The sequence below is a fragment of the Podarcis melisellensis genome (assembly GCF_964234715.1).
Source record: "Podarcis melisellensis genome assembly, chromosome: 10".
NCBI lineage: Eukaryota > Metazoa > Chordata > Lepidosauria > Squamata > Lacertidae > Podarcis > Podarcis melisellensis.
This window is the reverse complement of record NC_138542.1, coordinates 5,157,301-5,173,048: the sequence shown is the minus strand read 5'-3', so window position 1 is coordinate 5,173,048 and position 15,748 is coordinate 5,157,301. Positions and strand designations below refer to the sequence as shown.

The following is a 15,748-nucleotide window of genomic DNA, read 5'->3' as shown; positions in this document are numbered from 1 at the left end:
TCATGTGGGCACCATTGCCATTTTAAGAGAATGAGGGAGGTGTTCACGGTGGGTTCTGGAACCTCTTTTTCTAGAAAAATAACACTGGCTGTAATGGAGAATTCTGTTTCATCGTCTTTGTTGTGGTAAAATTCAGCTGCCAGTCGGGTCAGCTTCTGTATGTGGAAAAGGGAGAATGGTGCCATCTTGTTCCTTAACCTCAGGCAACAAAGTATCTTGGCCAAGCCCTGGAATAATCCACTAATTAACAACAAATATAATGCCATTACAGACCATTGAAACAAATGTGTTATAGTGGAAATTTGTTTAACTCTGTGAATTATAATTAAAGAGTTCCATTTTACCTGCTTAAGGATGGAGTGTCATCTCAGGGGCAAATTCCATGTCTAAAGAACTTTGCTTCATTTCACGGTTCTTGCACATAAATTGTACATGAAACGTCATTACATTAACTTGTAAAGGTAGTTTTAAAAATATGTCTGGAGGGAGTTCTCATCTTCTCTTAGCAGAGGACCTTTGAGAAGAAACTGAAGTGTGTGCAAGTGGCTTGCAGAGTCACTAATCCAACAGCACTGCTAGAAACTCTTAGACTCACATTTTCGCTACAACAGCGGTCTCTGCTAACTTTTTGGAACTGAAAGAACATTGGGATAGCTAAGGATCTGTCACATACAACCACAAAATACCAGCTTCACAGAAAAAGAAGAAACCAGTGAGGCTCAGAACTTCCCTGCATCCTCAAAAAACTAGCAAAAATCTACACAGATTCTAAAACAAATAAAACAAAGAGACAAAGAGAAATCAGGCAGCAGACACTCTAGCAAAACAAAACATAAATTGCAAAACAACCTAAATTTTTGAACAGACAAATGGCAGAGAGGCTTTGTGGCCAACAGCATGTGTAGGATTAATATGGGAAGCATTCATCCACAGAACATTCATAGAATTGTAGAGTTGGAAGAGACCCTGAAGATCATCTATTCCTACCCCCTGTGATGCAGGAATATGCAGTAGTCCCATACAGGGATTGAACCTGCAACCTTGGCATTATTAGCACCACACTCTAGCCGACTGAGCTAGCCAGGCAGGGATTAATAGCAATGTAAGTTATTAAGGATCTCCTCCCAGAGCACTGATGGAACAGTTTGCAATGGGTTTGCGAAACAGAAGAAACCAAATAGCTCTGTGATTCTCTCAGGATATTGCCTCTAGAAAGATGAAATTAGATATGGCTTTGCTACTTTTTAAATGATAAAACAAATGGGGGCTCTTTGCAGAGAATTGTTGGAGGCAACTATAAATGTTGGAGCTGGTGGCAGGGAGAACCTGGTGAATTTTGCAGGAGAGTCACTAATGGAATGACCTTGTGTGGACTCCCCCCCGCCCTGTAAGCAGGTGCTGTCTTTGATAAATGACGCCTGTAAATCAGGGCTAATGTTCGAGAATCCCATCTGACACGTAAAGTGTAAGTGCTCCTGATGAACTTTATAAATGCCAGCCAGCAGGTGCATTTTGTGCCTATTAACATTCATAGATTTTATTATAAATCCTGAAACAAAGAAATTTAGCTTAATGGAAATGTTGACCACCCTGTGAACACCTATTAGGACTGAGCCTTTGTCTGTGTGATCACTGTCGCTGCTCACTGAAGGGGAGCATCACTATGATATATCAAATTACAAAGAACAAGCCAGCACAGATTGTGTAAAATGGGATGGTAAATGTGAAGGCAGTAGAGGACTGCGGGAGGCAGTAGAGGACAGAGGTGCCTGGCGTTCTCTGGTCCATGGGGTCACGAAGAGTCGGACACGACTAAACGACTAAACAACAACAACAACAAATGTGAAGTTCTTACCAGTCAGTATGCCAGAAGCTGGGATTGAAAAGCTGCACTGGATAAACTTTTTCTTGAAGGTTTTGAAAAAGGCCCCATATGCGGAGCTCTCTAGGTCTGAAACCCTCTAGACAATTTATAGTACAAAATGTACTTCGCAAAGGAAGAAACATAACAATTTGCAGCACATCAGTTAGGCAGATAATAATTTATTATTATTGAATTGTTTCACTTCCAAAATGGCTGCCAAGCTGAGGTGGACATTTTTAGAAAAAGGTGAAGAGTCCACAATTCCTTTATCCAAATCCACATACAATTCACAAGGGGTGTGTTATATTGCAGGGGGGGCATGTTGTTGGTGTGTGTGTGGTGTTCTTATCATTTCCTTTTTTAAACTTGGAACAGCAAACACAGTATTTTGTCATTGGTTGTGGTGGCAGCAACAGACCTCTTCTCATCTTGATGTGGTCCCATTCCAAAACATTTTGGGAAAAGGAAACGTTTTGGGAAACAACGACACACACTGCCACAAGTGACAGGAATAATACATTTAAAAAATTGTTTGAAGTTTCTTCAGCCTGCAGTCCTGTACACACTAACCTGGAGCAAGCCCTTGTGAATTTGGTGGCGCTCGCTTCTGAGTATACATGCATATGACTTCACTGTAAATATCCCAGTGTAAAGGGGCTTACAGGACATGGGTGGCACTGTGGGTTAAACCACAGAGCCTAGGACTTACCGATCAGAAGGTCGGCGGTTCAAATCCCTGCGACGGGGCGAGCTCCTGTTGCTCGGTCCCAGCTCCTGCCAACCTAGCAGTTTGAAAGCACGTCAAAGTGCAAGTAGATAAATAGGTACCACTCCGGCGGGAAGGTAAACGGCGTTTCCGTGCGTTGCTCTGGTACGCCAGAAGTGGCTTGGTCATCCTGGCCACATGACCCGGAAGCTGTACACCGGCTCCCTTGGCTAATAAAGCGAGATGAGCGCCACAACCCCAGTCGGTCACGACTGGACCTAATGGTCAGGGGTCCCTTTACCTTTACCTAAAGGGCCTTACAAAGGAAAACGTCTCTGTGAGTTGACTTGAAGAACTTATCCCAGTAGGCTGGTCTCTAATTTTTTTAAATTATTCAAATATATTATCATTATAATTTTACAGCATTGTAAATGTACCCTTGCTTGCTACCCCAAATTTGCTAGTGCTGCTAGGCCTTTGGTCAGGGTTCAGTCTGATTCTTTTCTTTCTGTATAAGAACAGGCATTAAAGATGCCTCCTCACCTCCTCATAGGTCCTTTATAAGACCAGTGGTAACAGTTGGCCCTGGAGAATACTCATCACTCTCAATTTTACCCGTGGACTGCCATCTGTCCAGATTTTAATTTGCTCTGAACTAATTTTAAGATGTATCTTAATTAATTGATTGCCTGTTTTTATGTTCTTTGTATACTGTGTTAGTTTTATTATGTTAGCTGCCCTGAGCCTGGCTCTGGCCAGGGAGGTCGGGGTACAAATAAAAAAATATTATTATTATTATTATTATTATTATTATTATTATTATTATTATTATTCGTGAAACAAAATGCACTCAGTGTGTGTTCAGAATGTCTAGATAAAAATAAAAAAATCCCCTTCTTGCTTAGCTGCCATTCCCTGGAAACAATTCCAGTCTGATTATCCCCTGACCCTGTTTTCCTAAATCAAAGCCTACCCTCCTTGTGGAATGGGAAGAGAGCGAGGAAGAGCCTGCCAAGAGTTACAATAGTATTTATTGCTGTTTTGTTTTCTAAAATAGCTCCTTTGCCTTTCCTAGCTGAATGTTAAGCAGAAATTGGAACTGTTGTGAACTTTGGCAGTTGTTCCTGTAGAGGTTAAAAACATTGCTCAAATGCTTCTATTAAATGGGCAGTGCTTTCTTTCTCCCTCAAACCCTATATACAGTTTTTTAAAACTTAAAATGTTTATTGCCCATTCTGTGTCCAGTGGATAAAAAACCCTCATTCCACTAATAAAACAAGCAAATGGATAAAACCATCATAGCAACAACAGTCTTAAAATGCTGAGCAGCTGATTTTCTTATCATTACATGGAGTTAAGCTTTCATAAAAGTTGAGAAAATAGCCTGGTCTTAACCTGGTCCCAAAACTGAGTAAAGGCTGGTGCTAGTCAGAGCAGGAGCCAGTCTACTGCTATGGAGAAGCCCCTCTCTTGCATCACTACACAATGGTTGGTTCCCAGAGGTGGGATGGTAACAAAGGCCTCTCCGGAAGGTCTAATGCCCAGGCAGAATGAAACTGAGTGAGGTGCTTCTGGGATCTGAGCTGTTTAGGACTTTATACGTCACCATCAGTGTTATGTGATTCCATCAAACTGCTCTGCCCAACATCTGCAGTAGCTATGCAGGCATAGGCAAACTTGGCCCTCCAGATGTTTTGGGACTACAACTCCTATCATCCCTAGCTAACAGGACCAGTGATCAGGGATGATGGGAGCTGTAGTCCCAAAACATCTGGAGGGCCAAGTTTGCCTATGCCTGAGCTATAGTTTCTGGGACACCTTGTTTTGCGTTATTTTGTTACAAATAAAATAGCTCAAGTGGTACTTGCTTCTGAGGAAGTTGCACTATATCTTGGTCTTGCTGGCATCAATTGGGAGGGATGGGCTTGTCAACAGCCATGGGGTAGTGTCAGGGAACTCCCATCGGAGCCAGAGGCGGAGGCAAGGCTCCAGAGCGATGCCGGAGAGGGGCCCAGCAGGGAGAGAGGCAGCCCATCTGCTGGGGAAGGAAATCAGCGTAACACCAGGGGTGAAGGGGGGCAGATGGGGGAATCGGAGAGAAGGCTCCAGGACTCTTCCCCGGAGACCACTGGGGAGAGCACGGGTACTCCGCTGCCCACACCCTCCCTGTGCAGAAGACTTCCGCGCAGGGAGAGTAGGAGGAGACTTGGCGTCAAAGAACTCCTTTGCTGGAAGAAGTTCAAGAAATGCCCGCTGACGGATTCTGCCAGCGACTGAAACAGCCACGAAGTGGAGGGCTGTCCAGACAGAAAGGGTTCAACCAGGCAACCTAGCCAGGAGTGGCGGCAACTTACGCACGAGCAACCCCTAGAACCATTACAGGTAGCAAATCTAAAGTCACTCAAATGCTGTCGGGACGCCAACTCCCAGCAGCCTCAACCAGCATAACCAATGTTCAGGGATAATGGGAGGGATTATTCCATTATCTTCAAGCTCTGGAGGGCCACAGCTTCCTCACCCTGGGTCTGAAGAATGGTTCTCTCTGTCAAGAGTAAAACAGAGTGTCTCTCTCTCTCTTTCCTTGGAAAATTGTGTTAGCCCCACGACAACAGAAGCAGCTGCTGTTGTGCTGGATCTCTTCAGCAGGACTGAACTGTAATATTGCGACACAGCAAAGCCGGCAGCAAAATCTACTGTGAAGGTTTAAAATACAGAGAAAGGAAGCTGGCACAAGGGGGGTGGGGAATCACATTATTTCAAAGTCACCCTTCTGCTAATCATCCCAGCAGGAGATGGACCTTGGTTGACCTTCATCCTCCTGACAGAGATATCACGGAAGCAATTTCTCCTGACACTTTCTGTAATTGTCTCTCTTTATTCTGTCTGAAACAGTTCAGACTCCTGAATATTTTATATATTTTGGGTGATGTTGGTATTTATGCTGCTTAATTGGAATGTGTTTTTAAATTTCTCCCTTCCAGCTTTGTAGCAGTTGATCAAGATTTCCACTTCTGACAAAGGAGAAAGATGAATCTACATTTTTTAAAAACGCACCCACCCCACAGTTTTAATGAGTTCACTTTAGAGAAGTAAACCAACTCCAGGTTCACAGATTAGTTTCAAAGAACTCTTGCTTCCTTTTGCTTTAAGGTAGTGCTGCACCAGCCCTCCTTTCTCCTCAATAATCTTTGCACCCTGCAAAAGGAGTGTCATGCCATCATATTTGGAATTGTGATCGCAATACTGTCAAGCTAGAAATGTATTTTCTGAGCCTGATATGGACAAGGGAATGTGCTTGAAACTTGGCTTCCATGTGCTTCCCTAAGTATCAGGAACTGGCATTGCTTGAACCTGCCTGACATCTTTCTTCTTTTTGTGCTACAGCAATTCTTTGGATCCTTCCATTCACCAAATGTATATAGTCTTCCAAGGGAGGTCTATCTGGCCTCATCACAAGTCACTTTTAGAGAGCAGCAAGAATGGCCTTGTCACAACAAGCTAGGTAGCATTTCATTCTTAATAGATGTTCTGCTGTTGCTTGATTTTAGTCATGGATTTTTTAGATTATTTCTGTGACTTTATGAAGAATAAATACAGCACAACAACAACAGTTTAGCTCCACACCCACAGCTGCTGTTCTCCTCACTCTCCCATTTGTGGAGGGCAAATCTGAAGTTGGTGAGAGTGGTTGCCCAAAGTTGGCCTTTGGAATGCATCCACTTACAGTGACATACTTAATATTGTTCTTGTGAAGGCTCTTTGCTTTCAGAAGTTTTCCCTCCATGAATTGGAGGGCAAATGGAACAGTAATGGGTTGGAGCTCATCCTCACAGCTGCCCCTGCTCCCTGGTTACCTAACATGGGATTAGAATGCCTTGTGAGGCCTTTAGTCAGATCCCTTCATTAAACTTGGTCGTTATTCTGACAAAGGGGGCAGGATAAAATGCCACAGGTTATTTTCTCTCTTCAACTACCCAGCAGCGTAGAACCACACACTGGTGGCTTCCACAGCACTAATTTGTGGAAGAGAGAAGGAGGTGAGCTCAAAGGACACCACTGTGGTTAACTAGGAGAGTTCTGAGAATATAATAGGGAAGAAGATTTTCACCTCTTGATGCATTCCATAAGTGAAGGGGGCACGGAGCACCAATGTTGGCACAGTGCATGCAAATCCACAATTAGATGGGTCAAGAAATGAAGAGCAAGTTGCTAAAGTTCCTTTATTTAAGGAAGTCCCTTTATCTAAGGAAATAATACCCCAGGTAGAGCCGGGAATATCCTCAAACTCACACCACGGAAAGCCATTTCTAATCAGTGCAGACAGCACTGAACTAGACGAGCCATTGATCTGATTCAGTACATGGCAGTTTCCTATGCTCTTCTGCACATCAGAATCAGGCTACCAGTGAGAAGGCAATGCAACGTACAGCTGGGGGAAATTGCCTAGAAACGAAATGCATTTTTTTCCGTACGTCCCATCACTGCTGAAGATGTCAGTAAGAGAAGCCTGCTAGAGTGTTTGAGCTCGATAGTGGATAAAATATGTATGGGATCAGTGTCACTTATTATTAACTCCATTGCCAACATGTTGGTGGTTTGGGAACTGTAATTGCCAATGACTGATTTAAAACACTCTCTAAATAGCGTGTCATTTGAAAGCGATCAAAGAGTGAGGCAATAGCTAAGCAGATGCTTCGTGTCTCTGGCATCTGTGTAAGGATCTGTTTACACTCAGGTAGCTCAGATGTGAAGCACTGACTTTAAAAGGTGTCATTGAGGAAACAAATTCATAAACTGAAACAAGACAGCCACACAAATTATTTCTAAAATTAAGCCAGTAATTGCTACATGCCTTTGTAAACTTGCCATGTTGGGGTTTTTTTGTTTGTTTTTTTACTGCACTGTTATGTACAAAAGCAGTTGTGATTTAAAAAAAAAGTAAGCTGAGGCAAGGCAGCCCAAATATTTCATTTGCATCATATTTCATTTACTCCAATATGCCCAACTTGGAATATTCCTTCCCCACCCGTTTTGTGTAAGGAGGCACAGAATTCTCCACAACAAGCTCTGCTGGGCTTATCAAAATACCTTTCACGCTTATGTTAATAAGTCTTTCTCCTTAATTCAACCACCTGTGATACAAGCATTGTTATGGCTGATGGGAATTGTAGCCCAACAACTCCTGGAGAGCACCAAGTGGGGAAGGCTCCTGAAACCTTATAAGAAACGTCTCTGAATTTATGGGTACTCCTTTCTCTTCCCATATAATTTATTAAAATGTTTCTCTTGGACCAATTAATCTTGCTTGATGTGATGTTAGATTGAGTCTTGTTTTGAGTCTATTGCATCTTTTCAAGCATATTGTTAAAAACTAGTTACAGATAGGTAGCCGTGTTGGTCTGCCATAGTCAAAACAAAAAAAATTCCTTCCAGTAACACCTTAAAGACCAACTAAGTTAGTTGGTTAAAAACTAATTGCATTTAACCTGCGTTAAAAAGAATCTCAGCATATCTTTCCCACTGTTCTAAATGTTTATTTCCAAGAAACCGAGTATCACATTCTAACCCCCACATCTCCCACTTAACTAAACTGGAGAAATGTAAAGCTTTATGAGAGGTCAAGAGATCAGCTGTAACCACATAGTTTCTCTTACAAGGAAAAATAAATCCTGCCAAAATAAAGTCTCATGAAAGAATTAATATCATGGTTTATTATCCCTCTCATAAGTTGGCTAAAATCAGTGTGGCTAAAAGTTTCAGAGCTGTTGGTTATTTTGGTTCCTGATGTCCTTGATGTGCTACTTTGCAATATCCCATCTGAGGAGTTTCCTCAATGCATTCCTCATTCATTCTTATGTAGCTGAAGCTGCAAGCATGTGGGAGATGCCTGCTATAAATCTCTGACGAAAGAGCTTTGGAAAAATATTTTTGCAAGCAAGGATCTAATTAACTGCAACAGACGTTTGCCACATTTTTTAAAAGAATGAGTGATTACATGAGTTTAATGTAAAACCAGTGGAACTAATCATACAGAATTTCATTTGAACCGGCACTTTCCCTTTTGTCTTGCTATAAGCTGCCACAGCTGGTGGTCCAAAGGCAAACAGGCAGCTGAATAGCTTGGTCTGCATCTTGGCAACATGATTCTTCGAATGAGGAGCGTGGCCGGAGTTAGAAATCTTTTTGGCTCCTTTCATCACTTGATCTTTACTGGATCAAAAACTGCAGTACCCTTCTCAACCATCAGTAGTGGTGGTGCTGCAGCACATCAAAAGTTCTTTTCCACTTGTAAGCTGAACCTAAAGCCCCTCTTCAGTTACATAGGCACATAAGCCTTATACTTAGACCATCAGCCCACCTAGCTCGGTTTGGCAGCTGCTTTTCAGGGTGTCAGACAACGGTCTCTCCCAGCCCTATCAGGAGATTCTGAAAAAGAGATGTGGCTCCCTAGACACAGTCATGGCTGCCACCAGGAGGTTACATCAAGTTGCACACAATAAAGTTAATGTAACATGAGTTGCATTTCCGGCAAAATATTTTCTGCATTAGGTTAGTGGTGCATTTCAAAAGTTGCATATAATTCTGACAAGCTTATCTCTAGTTCCCACTTACCTCCCCTGCTCTGCCCTCTTGCTTGTTGGATATGGTTCTTTTTCTTCTTCCCCATCAGTTTTGGCCCAATATGATATGAAGAAGACCTTGAACCCGGATGAAGCTGTTCTGAAAAGGGAAACAGAGATTCCTCCAACCAGGAGCCAAAGGGATTAGGTGTGCTTGTTCCCTTGGGTTGTGGTCACAGTTGGATGAATTTAAATCCCACATTTTCCGCTGTCCCTGGGCGATCTTAAAATGCTGGCATTTTAAGATCGCCCAGGGACAGCGAAGGACTTTTCCAGGACCTCTTCCCAAGGCGGGCAGGGGGCAAAAGTCTTTGCTCCCCCCTGCCTACCTTTCCTTTAAAAGCCCCCGGAAAGGCAGGCAGGGGGGAGCAAAGACTTTTGTCCCCCGCCCGCCTTCGGAAGAGGTCCAGGACCTCTTCCGAAGGCGGGCGGGGGGCAAAAGTCTTTGCTCCCCCCTGCCTGCCTAACCGGGGGCTTTTAAATTGCCCCGGGACTGTCCGGGGCGATTTAAAAGCCCCCGGATGGCTTTTGAAGGCAGGCGGGGGGGAGCAAAGACTTTTGCCCCCTGCCCGCCTTGGGAAGAGGTCCTGGAAAAGTCCTTCGCTGTCCCTGGGCGATCTTAAAATGCTGGCGGGCGACAGCGAAGCCTTCGCTGCCGCCCGCCAGCATTTTAAGATCGCCCAGGGACAGCGGAAAAGTCCTTCGCTGTCCCTGGGCGATCTTAAAATGCTGGCGGGCAGCTTTGCTGCCGCCCGCCAGCATTTTAAAAGCCCCCGGGACTGTCCCGGGAAGGCAGGCGGGGGGGGGGAAGCAAAGACTTTCGCCCCCGCCAGCCTTCAGAAGAGGTCGGGGGACAAACTGTCCCCAGACCTGGTCTGAAGGCGGTTCGGTTTCCATAGGAACGCATTAATTGATTTTTAATGCATTCCTATGGGAAACCGTGCTTCGCAAGACGAAAAACTTGCAAGACGAAAAGACTTGCGGAACGAATTAATTTCGTCTTGCGAGGCACCACTGTATTTGGAAAAGTGAGAATTTTGAAGGATGGCTAAATTTCACAAAATGCTAATTTGATAAATACAGCTTTAAATGTGAGCTGAGTCGATTTTCTCCCCATCCCTAATTTACAGACTTTGAATATTCAACACCACTATTTAGACCCTTAAAGGCAAAGAGACAGGTAGAACCAGTGTGTATTTGTATTTTGTTGATTAAATTGTTATTTCTTCTTGTTCAAAGCTGGCAGCATTGCCAATTAAGGGAAGAAATGCAGCTGATGTTCCAAAAGTGCAAAGCCGCATAGTCTTCAGTAGTAAATATCACCACCAAGACATGTGTCCCACTTATTCCTTAGTTGGCCCAGCCCTATTAATTACTCAAGTTTTATTTCTACTTGATGGCTACCTGCTTTGGTTTTAAGATGCTCATTGTCTTCTTCTCATTTTTTAAACTCCCCGCGTATGATAGTCCTCCTGTTAAGTCTTCTCCTCTCCCCTAAGATTATGAAAATGCTAAAGCATGAATGGGAAGGAGGGAAGAAGCACGGCTGTTCCTAACCCACTTGCACCAAACTGGATCTGGATCAGTCAAGACTTAATAGAAATGTGTTCCAGATGTTGAAAAAAAAACTATAGATATGTAAAGGAAAGCAGATGGAGGATTTAAATGCAATTGGAATGATTCCATATCTGGGTGTGTTTTTTTTAATGGAATGAAAAGAAATCTGGGGAGAAAAATATTTCAACAAGCTGATAAATCACTCCACCAGATATTCTGTCAACAGAGGTTTAAAACATCATTGAGATTTCCGTGGAAGAGGCAAAGTGGATGCCATAAACCTGTTGACGATCCCCCAAGAATATGTAAGTACAGTCTAGAATTGGCCACATGAGTTAAAGATCAGTTGTGCTTGGGTGAAAACCCAGTATGTGAGATACACTTAAACATAATTTTGTTGCCTTTGTTTGACTTCATCTTCCGCATTTCTCCTGCTGCCTATGACACTATTCCATCTGTTCCGTTTACTGAGACCCAGTTAACATGATTGATGGGCTTTATGTACGGTTGTGGGGAATGAGGTTGAACACAGGCAAAAGTCTGCTAAAGTAGCTTGAGACTGAAAGGCCATTCCTAGAAATATGCGCTACATCCAATGGAGATTTTATTTACGATATAAATTGCTTCTTCTGTCGGTTTCGTCATGAATATCACAGACAAATTATGAGAATTGTATTGAGAGTATAGGGGCACGGGTGGCGCTGTGGGTTAAACCACAGAGCCTAGGACTTGCCGATCAGAAGGTCGGCGGTTTGAATCCCCGTGATGGGGTGAGCTCCCGTTGCTCGGTCCCTGCTCCTGCCAACCTAGCAGTTCGAAAGCACCTCAAAGTGCAAGTAGATAAATAGGTACCACTCCAGCAGGAAGGTAAACGGCATTTCCATGCGCTGCTCCGGTGAGCCAGAAGCAGCTTACCGTAGTCATGCTGGCCACATGACCCGGAAGCTGTTCACTGGCTCCCTCAGCCAATAAAGCGAGATGAGTGCCGCAACCCCAGAGTTGGCCACGACTGGACCTCATGGTCAGGGGTCCCTTTACCTTTATTGAGAGTATATGTAGGCAAAAATTGAAACCAGCTTCTTTAAAACACCCACCATCCTCACCCTCTTTGTTTCTCTCTCTGATTTTAATCCTTTTTGATCCAGAAGCATACGGAATAGACTCTAAGATGAACAGAAACCAGAAGCTTGATGTATTTGGGGTTGTCTATTTGGGATATACAGGACTAATAAGCACCTGCACTTTATATAAATGGAGCTGTGAAATAAAATAAAAATATCAGCAGAAATTGCCATAATATTAGATCATTTACACCACAATTCTGTACATGCTTACTCACAAGTAATCCTACCTACAATCACACACACACAATAACAGAATGGGTGAGTTCAAAACATTTCAGAATGGTCAACCTTTTACCACAGTATCCAATGTGGTGCCCTGCATATATTATTGCAGACAGCTAGACCAGTGGTCAAGGAAGATGGGAGTTTTAGTATGATGACATCTGCAGCGCATCAAGTAGGCTACCCCTGCTTTCTACTGTAAAATAATACATGGAATATGAAGTGGTCCATTTTTACGGGGAGTGGGGAGTTCTTATACTTGACACTCCCTTGGAGTATCTTATTATTCCAAAGAACAGAACAGCTACTGGACATAAGAAGCATTTCCACTTTAAAGCCAAAGTCCTCCCTCCCAGCCAAGCATAATATGGAGATCAATTCTGTGTGAAGTAAACGTGATGGAGGATAACCAATCTTGTTCGGAAGGTTCAACACTGGGGTGGATTTCGATCCATGCTTTGGACTCAAGAGGAGTGTGTGAACCAACCTGCCTATGGGTCTTTCTCAGAATAACGGTGTTGCTGCTGATTAAAAAATGGAAGGGAACTCTGTGCACAGATTCTTTCCTACCACATCATTTCTGGTTTGTGATCAGACGCCGCAGTGGTGTTCTGGTCCAGGCACACTGTTCCCAATCCCACCTCTCCCACCCTCATTATTACAATCACTTAAAATGTATTCCCCAGCTGACAGCGGATGCCTCAAAGAACAGATAAAAGTGTCCCTTGAGCTCGCTTAGAATTTAATGTGTACGAGCAAAGTACTTTCCTGTGGCCAGACTTTGATATTTTATGACTGAGGTTCACTTCATTTTACTGTTTAGCCAGCACAATTTGTTCCAGCTGGAGATTCTCATTTGGATTACCCAAGGAGAGTGGCTGACATTGTCCTGTGTTCATGCCACACATATTTTGACATGAGTATGTTGGGTTGGATCCAGGCTACGTTAGTTGTACTCATATCCCACTGACATCAATGAGACAGACAAGGCATTATTTAATGTGCCCTGCTGATTCCGATGGAAACTAAGTGCAACTAAAAGTCTGGGTCCAAAAGCAATCATAAAGCAGGGAACCTTTAAAAATATCTTTCCCATAGACAGCAATAGACATTACTCTTCTTCTTCCTCCCAGAACCCAATTAATCTTTCCTGGACACACATTCTTTCTCTCACTCATCCTCTTCCCACTCATCCAGGCACATAAAAAGATCACATTAATTAATGGAAAGAAGATAAATAGTCAGGAACAAAGTAGGGGATGAAATGGGGAGAGAGAGCTTGTCATACGGAGAGAAATGAGCACTTTCTAAAGTTAAATTCTGAGAGGTGGGGAAGGGGATCAAAGGCATGGATTGGCAACAGGTCCCAGCAAGTTCAATGGGATTTGCCTGTAAATCAGAACCCCCCCCCACATGTAACCAGTGCAGAGCTGAAAAGAGTCCTTTTGTTGAGCCCCTTGCTCAAAGGCACTGTTCCTCCTGCCCCCACACCACTGCCACCATCGTGATCAACACAATGCCAGCAGCAGTGAGCCAACTGCTTTAGCTGAGATTCCTGCATTGCAGGAGGTTGGACTAGATGAACCATGGGGTCCCTTCCAACTCCACAACTCTATGATACCATGACTGTATGAACAGAGCATCCCTGTGTAAGTTTAACCTCTGGAAGATCAAGCTAGTGACACCATACAACTTAATAAGGAACTTTAGTTCAGTTGAAATTCATTATTTTCAGAAATTGGGGGGGGGGTGTCTACTGGCTGGTTATTGACTCTTTTTGGGGAAACAGATCCACCCTATTAGAGTTGCTAGGCACATTCCCTAAAGTGGAGGAGGATACGGAGTGTCTGTGTGCATATATAGGAGGGGGGGAGGTTTTGCATTCCAGGGAAATGAGCTGCGGAAACTGTAGAACTAGGACTCCATGGGAACTTTTAAAATGATAGACTCACATTCTTCTCCCCCGTGTAAATCAATCATTTTTCTGACATAGGACGGGTACCCTTTTTTTCTATCTGCCATTCATTAAGTCCGGAGACACAAAAGGATAGCTAGTATTCTCTTATTGTCTCAGCATTACGTTTGTGAAGACAAACACAAAAATGCCACTGTTTAAATAACTCGGTGCATAATATTTAACATCATATTAAAAAGTGTGATACTCCCCCCCCAAAAAAAAGAGAGGGCAAAAGAGGACATGACCAATTTTGCATAAAATCTTCACACACAAACAAATCTGTAAATAATTACTGTAAGTTACGCAAATATATAACAAATCTCCCCAGAATGGGGAACAAGACTGTGTGCAGATGGCCCATGTGCCTATTGGTGCCTGCAGGGTCTGCTGTTCTGATGTTGATGGGCAACTTTAAGGCTCTCCTTAAACCCAGCCAGATGGGCAGGGTATAAATAATAAAGTTATTATTTTTATTCTTATTGTTGTCATTTATCTTTAAACAGGGCATGGAGTGAACAGGTGTTCAAATAAAAGACACCTAGGACTATTCTCTTACAGGTCTTCTGACAGTGGACTCTGTAAAGTACGTCTAGTCTAGCTAACTGGTACGTAAATATTTTAATTGCAAGCAACTACAGCAGCAATGATTGACTCATGCCCCATTCAGTCAGATCCTAATTATTTGTATTTCATTTTTTTATCAAAAACATTTATAACGTCCCACTAGTTCTGCATACAAAGCAAGAAACACAGTGGTTAAAACCACAATGAAAACAGACAGAGAACTCAAATATATTTGAAATCAGAGCCTGTTGCAAGTCAACTAGTGTCCACATACTAAGAATGTCTCTGCCTAGGCGTGGGCAAATCTGTAAATTTCAGTTCCTCTCAGTTTCTCATTTTAATGTATATTTATCCTAATGTATACATTTTGCAAAGCAATTTCCTTTAATATGGTGCATTTTCATATTTTATTTTCGTTAATATATGCATTTATTTGCAGATGACATCTTAGTATGTGCATGGTACATGGCTGGAGAACTGCATTGCAAAATTCAGATATGTGCCAGTCCAAAACATTTGCTTATTGTTTCAGAAACTGCAAGATAGGTAGGTTTGCCTTTAAATATGAACTGAAATGGATTTTTTCTCCAAACTCTACCTCTCCTCCAAAAGCAAAACAGAGCTGTTGATTGTCTGATAAATATATAAACCATGGGATTGTCCTTGGTGGAAAAGGTCAGCTGGAGCATTTGGCAAGAGCTTTGTTTGAAGTTTCCTGTGCATATTATATTTTGAAAATACCAAGCAAGGAAAAATGTCGTGGGCAAATATATTGTTTTTGAACAACTACTTGGTCTTTATATCCCTCTTCTTTCCCTCCCACAAACATATTTAATTTTATGACACTCCACTTCCTCCTTAAATTCAATTTAGATCAATTTAAGGCTATTCCACTCCTTCCTTTATGTTTCAAATAATCTCTTACCAAAAAAAAAAAAAAAAGGGTTCCAAGGAGACATAAATCACCCAAGGAGGCAGTATATAAGGAGCCATTATTTGTAAGCACAACATCCTGTTCCGTACATCACCATTTCCCCCTCCGCCCCAGGACTCATAATACAGATATATGAGGAAGCATTGGAACAGCTTTGTGAAAAACAAGCAGCGATCCAGCAAGTGAACTTTTGCTCATGA

General features: G+C 42.7%; 1 protein-coding gene across 3 annotated transcripts in view; it reads right to left on the bottom strand.

The window, feature by feature from the left end:
* The window catches only part of LOC309379024 (guanine nucleotide-binding protein G(t) subunit alpha-3), a 657,481-nt gene that overhangs the window by 389,816 nt on the left and 251,917 nt on the right, over nt 1-15,748 (bottom strand). Inside the window, exon 9 of one of the 3 annotated variants that reach the window (XR_014172313.1) lies at nt 11,714-11,762. The exons of the other annotated variants lie outside the window; for them this stretch is intronic. The gene's annotated coding sequence lies outside the window, so the exon portion shown is untranslated. Of the gene's footprint in view, nt 1-11,713; nt 11,763-15,748 lie in introns of those variants that run through there. 3 annotated transcript variants of the gene reach the window in all.